We start from the raw sequence: 12,331 nt of genomic DNA, 5'->3' as shown, positions 1-12,331 counted from the left end.
AAGAAGAGTTTATGTTCTAGCGGAAGAAGGTAAACAGTGAACTCCAGGAAGCTTCAAAATGTGGAAAATGGAACCGGGAGAGAATTTATCCTGGCTCACAAAATCGACCTTCATGCATGGTTTTCTCATAAACACCTTTCCATGAACTCCTCGAAGACCCACAATGAGTTGTATGTCAGGGAGATGAGAGTTACAGAGAGAAATGTAATGTAAGGAACTGCAGGAACACAGAGGGTCTCACTTGATACAGGACAAAGAGGAAGTCCTTACTCAGCAGGGACCCTCAGGAGGTGGGTGGGGGGATAGCGACTTCCACTTCTCCAATTCAAGTAGAAATGTAATAGAGGGTACCTCATGCATTCTTTAATATCACAACTTCATCTCAAGCACTCAGTGCCTGTGGCCTGTCAACACAGCACAGCACTATGTAAACCTGTACTTGGGATCTTTCTCAATTCATACATTTGCAAATAAATTCTATACAAACAAGAACTGCAGTTTTTTCCCTTTCCCATTTTCTTTTTCTTTTTTAAGATTTCTTTTTTTTATTGGAAAGTCAGATATACAGAGAGGAGGAGAGACAGAGAGAAGATCTTCTGTATGATGATTCACTCCCCAAGTGACCATAATGGCCAGAGTTGAGCCAATCCGAAGCCAGGAGCTGAGTGCTGGCTCCAGCTGTAGACAGAGGGCTCGGCAGCCAACCCGGAGCAGGTTCTGCATCAGCATACACTGGGCGAGGACAGTGTGGGTCTTGCCCAGCTGTAGGGTGTCTGTCACTTGCCCTTCCGGGCAGGATGACTACAGCACTGGGCCCCCAAGTCTCCAACCCTAACTGGTCCTGACCCAGAACGTCCCCAGAGGAAGAGACAAGGTCACCCAACTTGCATGGGGACCATGAAGGAACAGGCATAGCTGAGATGTCCACTCTACCTGGTCAGGACTCTTGCAGGCCTTGGGTCACCTGCTGGGCAGCCACCAGCAGTGTCACTGAGATGCACTAACAGGAAATGCAGCTTTTCTTAATGCATTTACCCCTTTGCCCTGAAATGTGCTCTGCCTTCTGATGTCCTTACGGCAACACCTACTCCAGGCAGCCTTCCCTGGTCATCCCAGCTGAGGATGAATCATGCATCCTTTCTTGCAATTCTCACAGTGCCCCTGGCTTGCATTCCAAGGTCGGCAATTCCCAGGCTTCTGTGATGGACTCTTTTTACAAGCTCATCTCGCCACCCAAGGGAAAACGCCCTTCCCCACAGGACGATCTTGGCACCCTTGTCAAGACAAACTGACACGAAGATATTAAAAACAACAGATTTGGGAAGCACTTCTAAAACAACAATCTGTACAGTTTTCCTTAAGGGAAGCAGGGAGTGGAGCAGAGCTCTCTGCTCAAGTGACATCTAATAACAGAGCTCTTCCTCTATATGTGAGTTTAGGAACACAGATATCCTAGAGTTCCAGAATGACTTGTGGAAAACACTGTTCAATTCCCATTGAAGTACACGGACTCACAGGTCCAAAAAGTTCACAGAAAATTTGCATTCTCTTTTTACTCTATTTTCTCATGAGCTTTCTGAGGTCCTTCAGATCCTGATGTTGATGTATTCGCACACACACACGCACGTGGTGACATGGAATAAAAAGACAGATTAGAGTGTCCAGCACCATAGCCTGGCAGCTAAAGTCCTCATCTTGCATGTGCCAAGATCCCATATGGGTGGCAGTTCTAATGAGGGCAGCCCCGCTCCCATCCAGCTCCCTGCTTTTGGCCTGGGAAGGTAGCTGAGGACGGCCCAAAGCCTTGGGACCCTGCACCTTATGGGAGACCCAGAAGAGGTTCCGGGCTCCTGGCTTCGAATTGGCTTAGTTCCTGCCGTTGTGGCCACTTGGGGAATGAATCAACAGATGGAAGATCTTCCTCTCTGTCTCTTCTTCTCTCTATATATCTGACTTTGCAATAAAAAGAAATAAATGTTAAAAAAAAGACTGACTACACTACACTACACAAACTACACTGTTGATTTTGAAGTGCTGAGCCAGGTTGTAAATTTTTCTTTCTTTCTCTTTCTTTTTCTCTTCCTTCCTTCCTTTCTCTTCCTTTTTCTTTCTTTCTTTCTCTCTCTCTCTCTCTCCTTCCCTTTCCTTACTTCCTACCTTTCTTCCTTTCTTACTTCTTTCCTTCCTTTTTTCTTTTTTCATGAAAAGGTAGATTTACAGAGAGGAGAAGAAACAGAGAGATCTTCCATCTGCTGGTTCATTCCCCCAGTGGATGCAGTCAGCAGAGTTGGGCTGATTCGAAGCCAGGAGCTTCTTCTGGGTCTCCCACAGTGGTATAGGGTCCCAAGGGTTTGGTCCATCCTCAAATGCTTTTCCAGATCACAAGCAGGGAGCTGGATGGGAAGTGAAGTAGCCAGGTCACAAACTGGTACCCATGCAGGATCCTGGAGGTGCAAGGTGAGGACTTAGCCACTAGGCTTCCGTGCTGGGCTCCAGGTTGCAAATTTTGGTACTAACCCTCTTTGGTTACAGTTAGCCGTCAGATATACAGCTGGATTTGATTTGCTGGTATTTTGCTTAGGACTTTGGCATCCATGTTCACGATAAATATTATTTTGATATCTTCTGGTTATAAAACTTTTGTCAGGTTTGTAGACCATTCACTGATACAACAGGTTAGCAAATGTTCCTTTCTGCCGTTTGAGTGTGACAATGATGGTTTTGAGTGTGACAATGATGGTTTTATCCATCCTGAAATATTGGAGGGGGTTCACCAGCACAGCTCTCTGGGTTTAGAGTTTTTGTTATATCAAAGTATCTGATTACAAATCCAATTTCTTTAATAGATACAGAGGAACTTAAGATTCTTCTGTTTCCATTAAAAAAATTATTTGCTTATTTTTATTGGAAAAGCAGATTTACAGAGGGAAGGAAAGAGACAGAGAGAAAGATTTCCTATCCACTGGATCATGTCCCCAATGAGTCCCAGCTTCTCCATTACTAACATGGTTCCCTTTTAATGTGCCTGGAAAGCAATGGAAGCTGACTCAAGACCCTGGTCCCCTGCACCCATATGGGAGACCCAGATGGAATTCCAGGTTCATGGAGTCAGCTTGGCCTAGCCCTGGCCATTTTGGAGTATTGTTGGGGGAGTAAACCAGAAGATGGAAAACCTTTCTCCCTATAACTATCTTTCAAGAAAACAAAAATCTTTAGAAAGTAAAAAGAAAAGAAAAAAATGAAAAGTAGCCACAGGTAAAAAGCATACATGGGGAAACAATGATAATGACAACAGGTTTCATGTTGAAATAAAGCAAATAAGAAAACACTGAAATAATGTTTCATAAACTACTGAAATTAAAAAAAAGAAAAACCTCTTGATAACTTGAAATCTTAACCAGGGGGGAAATATAATATACATGTTTTAAGTTTAAAATATATACTTTTTAATAAAAGATTTATTTATTTTTTATTACAAAGTCAGATATACAGAGAGGAAGAGAGATAGAAATATCTTCCATCCGATGATTCACCACTCCCCAAGTGAGTGCAACAGCTGGTGCTGTGCTGATCCAAAGCCAGGAGCCAGGAACCTCCTCCAGGTCTCCCACACAGGTACAGGGCCCCAAGGCTTTGGGCTGTCCTTGACTGCCTTCCCAGACCACAAGCAGGGAGCTGGATGGGAAGTGGGGCTGCCCCGATTAGAACTGCCACCCATATGGGATCTCGGCATATGCAAGGCGAGGACTTTAGCCACGAGGCCATGCTGCCGGGCCCAAATTTAAAATATATACATTTTAAATAAAGATCTGTATATCCAGGGCTGAGGCTGGACTGATGGCTCAACTGGCTAATCCCCCCACCTTCAAGTGCCGGCATCCCATATGGGTGTTGGTTTGTGTTCTGACTACTCCATTTCCCATCCAGCTCCCTGCATATAGCCTGGCAAGGCAGTGGAGGATGGCCCAAGGCCTTACGACTCTGCATCCATGTAGGAGACTCGGGGAGGCTCCTGGCTTCAGATCAACTCAGTACCAGTCGTTGTGGCCATTTGAGGAGTAAATTAAAAGATGGAGGCTCTTTCCCTCTGTTTTTCCACCTCTGGAAGTCTGACTTTCCAATAAAAATAAATAAATCTTTAAAAAAAAAAAAAACCTCTGTGTATTTATTTGAAAGAGCTACACAGGGAAGAGGGAGCGGCAGAGTGCAAGATCCTCCAACCACTGGTGGGGCCAGTCCCTGATGGCCACGACGGCCAGTGCTGGGCCAGGCCTGAACCAGACACTTCCTCTGGGTCTCCCACATGGACCTACGGACCCAAATGCTTGAACCATCTTCTGCTGCTTTTCCCTGGCCGTCAGCATGGTGCTGGTGTTGCTGGCAACAGCTTTACCTATTATACCACAATGCTAGCCCCAAAGTGTCTTCTTTTTTTTTTTTTAAGATTTATTTATTTTTATTGTAAAGTCAGATATATACAGAGAGGAAGAGACAGAGAGGAAGATCTTCCATTCATTGATTCACTCCCCAAGTGGCCACAACGGCCACAGCTGAGCCAATGCGAAGCCAGGAGCCTGAAGCCTCTTTCTGGTCTCCTACACAGCTGCAGGGTCCCAAGGCTTTGGGTTGTCCTCAACTTCTTTTCCACACCACAAGCAGGGAGCTGGATGGGAAGTGGAGCTGCAGGGATTAGAACCAGTGTCTATATGGAATCCTGGCACATGCAAGATGAGGACTTTAGCTGCTAGGCTACTGCGCTGGGTCCAAATTATCTTTTAAAAATAAAATAAACAACATATTTTAAATCATATAAACGCTGAAATAACTCACTACCAGCAGATTCCATGTTTTAATAAATGTTAAAATCTTTGAGGCAAAAGGATTATTATCATTTTTTTAATTGTTGTTTTTAAACATTTAAATTATTATTTTTTAAAATCATTTAAGTAAAAACTGAACTTGGATTGGTTTTCTCTATATTTATCCTGTTTGGGGCTCATTCTGTTCCTTGACTTGTAAACTGATAATTTTCATGTGATTTAGGAAATTCTCAGCAAGGGGTTTTGTTTTGTCTTAGCATTGTTCTCTGCCTATCTTACTGTCACTCTTCTCTTTCTGGGTTGTTATTATCACATGCAGGTTAGAACGCTTCATATTGCACTATATGTCTCAAGGACCCTGCTTATTTTTCTTCATCCTTCTTTCTGTTATTTAGAATGGACAATTTCTAATCATCTTTATGTACATCTAGTGACACCATTTTCAAGCTGCTGATAACTCATACGGTGAAATTTTAACTTCATTCCTTTTAAGTTCCAAATTTTCCATTCAGTTATTTTTATAATTTCCATTTTTCTACCATCTGTTCAGTCATTATCTTCCTTTAATTCTTTAAACATATTTTTCTTTAGTTTTTTTTTTTAACTGTTTAAAGTCTTTTATTATCTGACTACCTTTGGGCCAATTTTAGAGGGTCATATAATCCTATTTCTTTGGAACATGGTTTTCTTACTGTGGGCCTGTCACTGTGCTGATATGTTGTAGATTCTGGACTCTGTTGTCTTCCTCTGCACTGTAATGCTTTTTGTTACAATGGGCAATTCAGTTACCAGTTAACCACCTTAAACTGCTATTGGCATGGTTTTGTGCTTGCTGGCAGCAGACCTACAGTGATACCCGGCAACTTGACCGGATTGCAACATTAAAATTCTGCCTCCTGCATGGATATTGTTAGAACTTATTTTTAGGTTTTATTAGGACAAGTTTACCATACATCTTATTTTAAGGTGTTACTAAGGTCTTTGTTCTTAAAATGTAGCTCTTTGTTGCTTTAACAGGATTTTATAAAAGATTCTCCCCATTGGCTTAATAGTGCTGTGACTTTTGTTCTGCAAGTATTTCTTGTAATCCTCTTGCAGCCCTGCCCTTAGCCAATAACTTGTGGGGAATCCCCCACAGGCCTCCAGAGCACCCTCAGCAGAGTTCCTTCCTTGTGGGCACCCTGCCCTGGAGTCCAAGCGCTGAAGTTGCCCCCAGCTCAAGATCCATCAGGACTGTGGTTGCCTAGAGTTCAGTAGGGAGCCTGTCCCGAGAGGTTCATTTCTCTCAAGTGTTGTAGCTGAGCTGTGCTTCTCATTCAGTGCCTGTCAGCATTTGCCTCCTGCATTCTGTCTGGGTCTCTCACTATTCATCCTAAGAGGGCTGGGCTGGCTTGGCACCAATAATCCCAGCACAGTCAGAACAGCCTATTTCCCTGAGGTCTAGATGGGAATTTTCAGATTTGACAGGCAGTTGGGAGAATGTGGAGGGACCTAGGAGACCAGTGAAGTCCTTCTTGGTTCTGACCAGTTTGCTTTCATATTAGGAAAGCTCAATGATGAGTTAAGTGCAGCCAGGACCTCAATACCCAGGTACCCAAAAAGAATACACAAGCTACTTTCAACCTTCTGATTAAACAACCCACTAATTTATTACCCCAACAGGGAGAATTCTGAGAGTGAAAGGACTTGCTGGTGATAATTACATCAGAATAGCAGGTGTAAAACAGGACTCACAGAACTGTAGCAGCTAACGGGACCCTGCCGATTGACCCTGAGTTCTTCTAAGACAGGCCCTGGCTCCAACCCTCAGTAAGTGTGTGATGGTGAAGATAACACAGACTGAGAACGTACTTTGTATTGTGATAGGCCCAATGCCAACTATTTTTACATGGCTTATCTAATTTCTCAGATCAACCCTTTGAAGTAGATGCTGTCAGTACCCTATGTTCCAGAAAAAGAAACAGAAACACAATAAGTGAAATGATTGGCTCCAATGAAGAACTAGGATTCAATCTCAGGAAATCTGGTTTCTTGATTACGATAGATCAAGTGAAGACATTCAATGGAAGAAAAAAAGAATTGAGAAATTCCACCATCAGAATTACATTACCAGGCTGAGACAAGATCTACCAATGTCATTAATAACATTATCAAACAAAGGATAAGAACTATATGGCCAGTCTCATATAAAGCACTTTCTACAACAGAACATCCAGTTATGATTTTCAAACAAGAAATGAGTGAATTCTCTCAGTCTGAAAATATTTACCTATTCAAAATAATACTTAGAGTTGAAATGGAGGAAATAAACAAGGATGCTATCTACTACTATTTCTATTTGCTATTGTATTAATAATAATTTTTGCCATGGCATTAACATACACACAGAAGTGAGAAGAATAAAGACAATGAAGGAAGAAATGAAACTTGCAGTATCCCCAACCAATAGAAGATGGGTACAAAACCAGAGAACCCTCAAGAGATGCATATATCTTTGGCCTGTGAAGGATTCTTACATCCTCCTTAAGAAGAAACTAACCCCTGGAAGATGAAAGCCACAAAGCCTTAGAAGAGTAACTAGATGAAGAAGTTCTGGAAAAAAGACAGTGCGGTGGTTGCATAGCAATGTGAACATGTCTAATGTCAATGAGTTGTATACTTTACAAAAGCTAAAAGGCTAAATTTCACATTACATATATTTTATCATAAGAGAGAGGGGGCGGGAGAGAATATGCATAAGACCTAAGGCTCCATAGCATTGACAGCCAACAGGGCAAGGGCATGGTCCAGAGAGGTTCAGACAGCATGTAGGAGGGAGCTAGGCAAACCAGCTGTCTTGTTAACATTGGCCTTTACTGCAGGGGTATTCTTCAAACTTCCCCTGCGCATTCTGTCCACCCAGGAGCCGTCAACGTGCAGAACAAATGAACCTGGAACCTTGCCTCCAAAACCACACCAGCTGACAAATGGCCCTTGCAAGTCACCCTCATCTGCACTGTGGAGGAAGATGGGACAATCCAGAGAAGGCAAAGGCTATGGTGTATAAACAGAAATGAGCCACATAGACATGCGGTGATGTGACCATTGCTCACGGAGTTCCCCAGCAGAGTGAGAATGAAGGTGGGTAGACAGGAGGGATGCAGGCTCCCCTACCCAGGTTACTGCAGGACTTGCTGTGCAGGTGTGCCATCACAGGCACCCCTGAGGGAGAAGCAGCCAGGGAGGGAGATGGACAGGACATATCCACCTGGCAGCAAGATGCCTGCACTGGGATGCTGGGACACATCCCAAACCCTCCACAAGTCCAAGAAATCTCCCCTGATTGTTTTCTGGGACACATATAAACCTTGATTTCCAAGCCCTTCTCAGGCAAGCCCTTTCCCATGCCATGCCATGCATGGCATCAGCAAGATCCAGGAGGGTCAGTTACACTCCATGATCAGATGGGAGAGTCAGGGCGTCTGTGTAGCATAAGGTGAATATCAACCTGCTAAGAGGGAAAGAACCCATGCACAAGCGAGTTCCGGAAAGGACAACCAATGTGGCCAGAAGAGGAGGAGACGTTTCCAACTGGGCCCTAAGTAAAGACAGCTGGAGCAGGGGAGGATTGGCAAGGGCAGAGGCTTGCTAGCAGGGGTGTCAGCACAGCTACATGAGGTGGTCAGACGGGCGTGAATGAACTTGGTCACCAACTGCACAAAACACTGCTGTGGGCGAGGAAAGTAGTAGGATCTGGGGTGAAGTAGTAGAATCCGGGGTGGAGGCCCATGATAATTTATTCCAGGGACTGGGGATGATCTCACAGTGCACCCACGCTGGCTAGGCGCAGATGTCCAACAGGCTGTTCCACAGGAGAAGTTAGGGGATCCTAAGACATGAGTGGGAACAGGATGAGGTAGGGATGAAGTCATTTCTAGACTATGTCTCCAGGACAGACTATGTGGCTGGAGTCTCTGTGGTGGGGCCTGGCAGGTGGGATGGCCCTAATGGCCCAGCCTCACACTCTTGAAGCTGCAACAGTTGGGTCTGGAAAAGCACAAAGTTCTGAGGTGGGGTGAAATCTGCCCCCTCGTCCCTTCCAAATTCCAGAGCGTCCCTAGAATCCTCGGTGTATGGCCCGCTCCTTACATGTGTGCACACACTGCTGGGTTCCGCCTGGACCAGTGTGCCAAGACCCCAGGAGTTTGCTGCCCTGCCATCAGAGGCTGAGGGTTGAGGCGGAGCTGCCAGCAGAGTGCCCCTTCTCAGCGCTGTGAATCCCTGTGTTCCCCAGCTTCAGGTGGTTTGTGACAATCTCTGTTCTTCCCTGGCTTGTAAAAGCACACTCCCCACCTCCGTTTCATCTTCCCAGTGCAGGTTTGTGTCCCCACTTTCTCCTTTTATTGGGGACAGTGCACATATATTTTTAAAAGAACTTTTTAAAAAAAGATTTACAATTTTTTTTTTATTGGAAAGTCAGATTCACAGAGAGAAGGAGAGACAGAAAGATCCTCCATCCACTGGTTTACACTGGCTGTGGGCTATCCTCAACTGCTTTCCCAGGTCATAAGCAGGGAACTGGATGGAAGTGGAGCAGCTGCGATATGAACCAGCACCCATATGGAATCCTAGGGCATGCAAGGTGAGGATTTTAGCCACTAGGCTATTGCACTAGGCCCGACCGTGCACATATTAAGCACCTACATGCTCCAGTATGATGTCCCCTTCACCAACGACACCAGCAATGCCTCTATTTCAAAACAAGGGCACATTCTCAGAGGTTAGGACTTTAACATTCAGTTTTTTGGGGAAACACATATGGCTTTACCCCCTAACACCAGCACACATGAAAACAACATTGCCTATTGACAGCCACGTACTTGCTCACAGACTGACAAAATGTTTACTGTTTTCTTGCATACACAGTGGTACCTGCACAACATGTCAGAAAATACAAATAATAGGGGCTGGCAGTGTGGCATGGCGCATTAAGCCCATTCGTGAGGCTTTCATCCCATGTGGGAGCTGGTTTGAGACCCAGCTGCTCCACTTCCACTCCAGCTTCCTGCTAATGCACCTGGGAAGGCAGCAGGGGACGGCTCATGTCCCTGGGCCCTCTGCACCCAGTGGGAGCTCTGGAAGCAGCTCTGGGATCATGGTTTCAGCCCCAGGCCAGCCCTGACTGTTGCATCCATGTAGAGGAGTGAGCCAAATAATGGGAAATCTCTTGCTCAGTCTCTGTAACTCTTTCAAATAAAATCTTAAAACTGGGAAAATGTAAACAAAGAAAATATAAATAATAATAAATGATGCAGAGCTAGGCAGTTTGTGCATCTGGAGAACGGGGACAGTGAAGAACCCAATTGTTCAGGCATGCAAGAGGATTAAATGGGATCATGTACGTAAAGTGCCTAACATGGAGCCCAGCTACAACCATCCCCACTGTCACCGCTTGTTATGATTCCACACTGCGTCCCTGATATCAGAGAAAGTTTTTTGCAAGTTCTAGGCCCAAGAACAGACAGACAGCAGGGAGACTGTCAGGGCCAGGCAGGAGTGTGGGGTGTCTCAGCCAAGCCTGGCCTGTCTTGGAGCACCCATGGGTGCCAGGGGAGCTGCTGGCTGGCACGTGGGAGCAGGCTCAAAGAGGAGGCCTCATGATATGCATGGAGGGGCTGGCCAGGATGGGTTTCACCTTTCAGATGGCAGGGCCCGGGCTGATAACCTGACATACACAGCGAGATGCACACAGGGAGAAGAAATCAAAGGCCTGCAAGAGGCCCAGGAAAGCTGCTCAGAAGCTGCCTAAGGAGGCTGCGTGAGCTAGCACAGTGTGCTCGTCCCATGCACCCTGCCTGCCATCCACCAGCCTTCACACAGACGAAAAAGGGCACTGAAGTTGAGAGAGGCAGGTCCCAGCTCCTGCCTGCCAAGCACCTGTTGAGCAAATGAAGCAAGTGGTCTTGGTCTCCATGAAACATTTGCCCTGCCTTTCTCCACAGCGGTTGTAAAGAGGAGACACTCAAGAAAGTGTTGCCAAATGCCAGGCACAAATATTCCCACCAAATTTCTCTGACCTTCCATCTGCTCCTCCATGAAATGGGCAAAGACCATTTTCCACCCCCACTCCCCTGAGTGGGGGCGGCAGATGTGAGGTTGGAAAGGGAAAATGTGCATGAGAAGAGCTTTGGCAAGTGCTAAGCACAGAAGGACCATCATCCCAATCAGTTAGTGGAATGCTGCCACTCCCAGCTTTCTTCTTCCTGGCTACGTGACCTTGGTCAAGTCCTATCCTTGCTTGTGGTCCTGCAAAGTGAGGGTGAGTCCAACAGCATCCCGTGGCAGAGTGTGGATTACAGGAGTTCGTCCAGGAGGACAAGTGTGTCTGCCAGGACTACAGACATGGACTGACTAGGTTCAAGGTGAAGAGACCATGTGGTACTTCCCTGATTGATGTCCGCCCCCTGCTTCCAGGGAGTCCCCAGGGCTGTCATTAGGCCTTGAGCTGCCAGACCCTTGACCTCTACCCCAACACGAGATCACTCAACACGATTTCAGCTCCTCTTGGCCAAGATTGAAAGGCATGCTGCCAGAGCAGACCACCTGGGGAGCTAGTGACCAGGGTTGCCAGGTCAGACCACGGACTCAGCCAGCTCTGAGACTGGAGCTTCTCCAGGACACTCACAGCTTGGGACGTGGCTTCCTACTTTGGAATCGGAGCACTACACTCCTGTCTCTTCAACATCCTTGGTGTGTTAAGCCAGCTGCATGGCACGTCAGTCTCACTTTCCTTCACCCCCAGTGAGGTGCTTGGGGCAGAGAGGCTGTGTGCCAGACAGGGAGAAGGGCCTAGGCACGGGGATTCTCTGAGCAGAGAAAGACCATGAGAATGCATTCTAGGAAAACATGTTTGGCCAGCACACAGGCTGGAGAGCGGTGACGCCTATGTGTGGGATCCTGGCACCATCCCAGTTTGTCAGTGGTGACACGCCCACATGTCCGGGCCAGGGATGCTGTGTGATACAGGCTTGGCCCACGCACCCGTGTTTGCTTCTGGGAGTCTCCAGCTATCCGTCTCAGGGTCTCCAAACTCTCCCTTAAGCTACCTGACACTGCCTTATTCCTGGGACCACTGGGATTAAGGAACAGGCTCTGATGGGGAAGGGGATAAGGGCTGGAAGGAAAATGGGATTTCACTTTCTCTTTCTGGCTGACAACCCCCACCTCCATCCAGCTTTTTTGGATTTTTTTTACCCTCCAAATGGCCCTAAATTGTGGTCCCCAAAACACCTGGAGCTACTGTGGGATCAAATGTAGACCAAAGTCTGGCAAAAAGGCTAATTACTCTCTGACGGTAGTCCTGGACGCAGGCTGCTGAACAAGGCCCCAGCAGGCAGAGCTGGGTCCCAGCAGACAGGCAACACTGGTCCCTAGCAGGCAGCACTGGTCTCTAGCAAGCAGAGGTGGGCCCCAGCAAGCACAGCTAGCTGATACCCAGCAGATTTTTGTGATGGGCTTCCAGGACTGAGCAG

General features: G+C 46.4%; 1 protein-coding gene across 2 annotated transcripts in view; it reads right to left on the bottom strand.

Annotated features, from left to right (window-relative positions):
- Positions 1–12,331, bottom strand: part of SH3PXD2A (SH3 and PX domains 2A) — a 188,162-nt gene that overhangs the window by 101,873 nt on the left and 73,958 nt on the right. The window lies entirely within an intron of this gene.

This window comes from Ochotona curzoniae, unplaced genomic scaffold (assembly GCF_017591425.1).
Source record: "Ochotona curzoniae isolate NIBS_2020 unplaced genomic scaffold, NIBS_Ocur_1.0 contig_66, whole genome shotgun sequence".
Taxonomy (NCBI): Eukaryota; Metazoa; Chordata; class Mammalia; order Lagomorpha; family Ochotonidae; genus Ochotona; species Ochotona curzoniae.
Note: the sequence above shows the minus strand (reverse complement) of the source record. Positions and strands in the feature narration are given on the sequence as shown.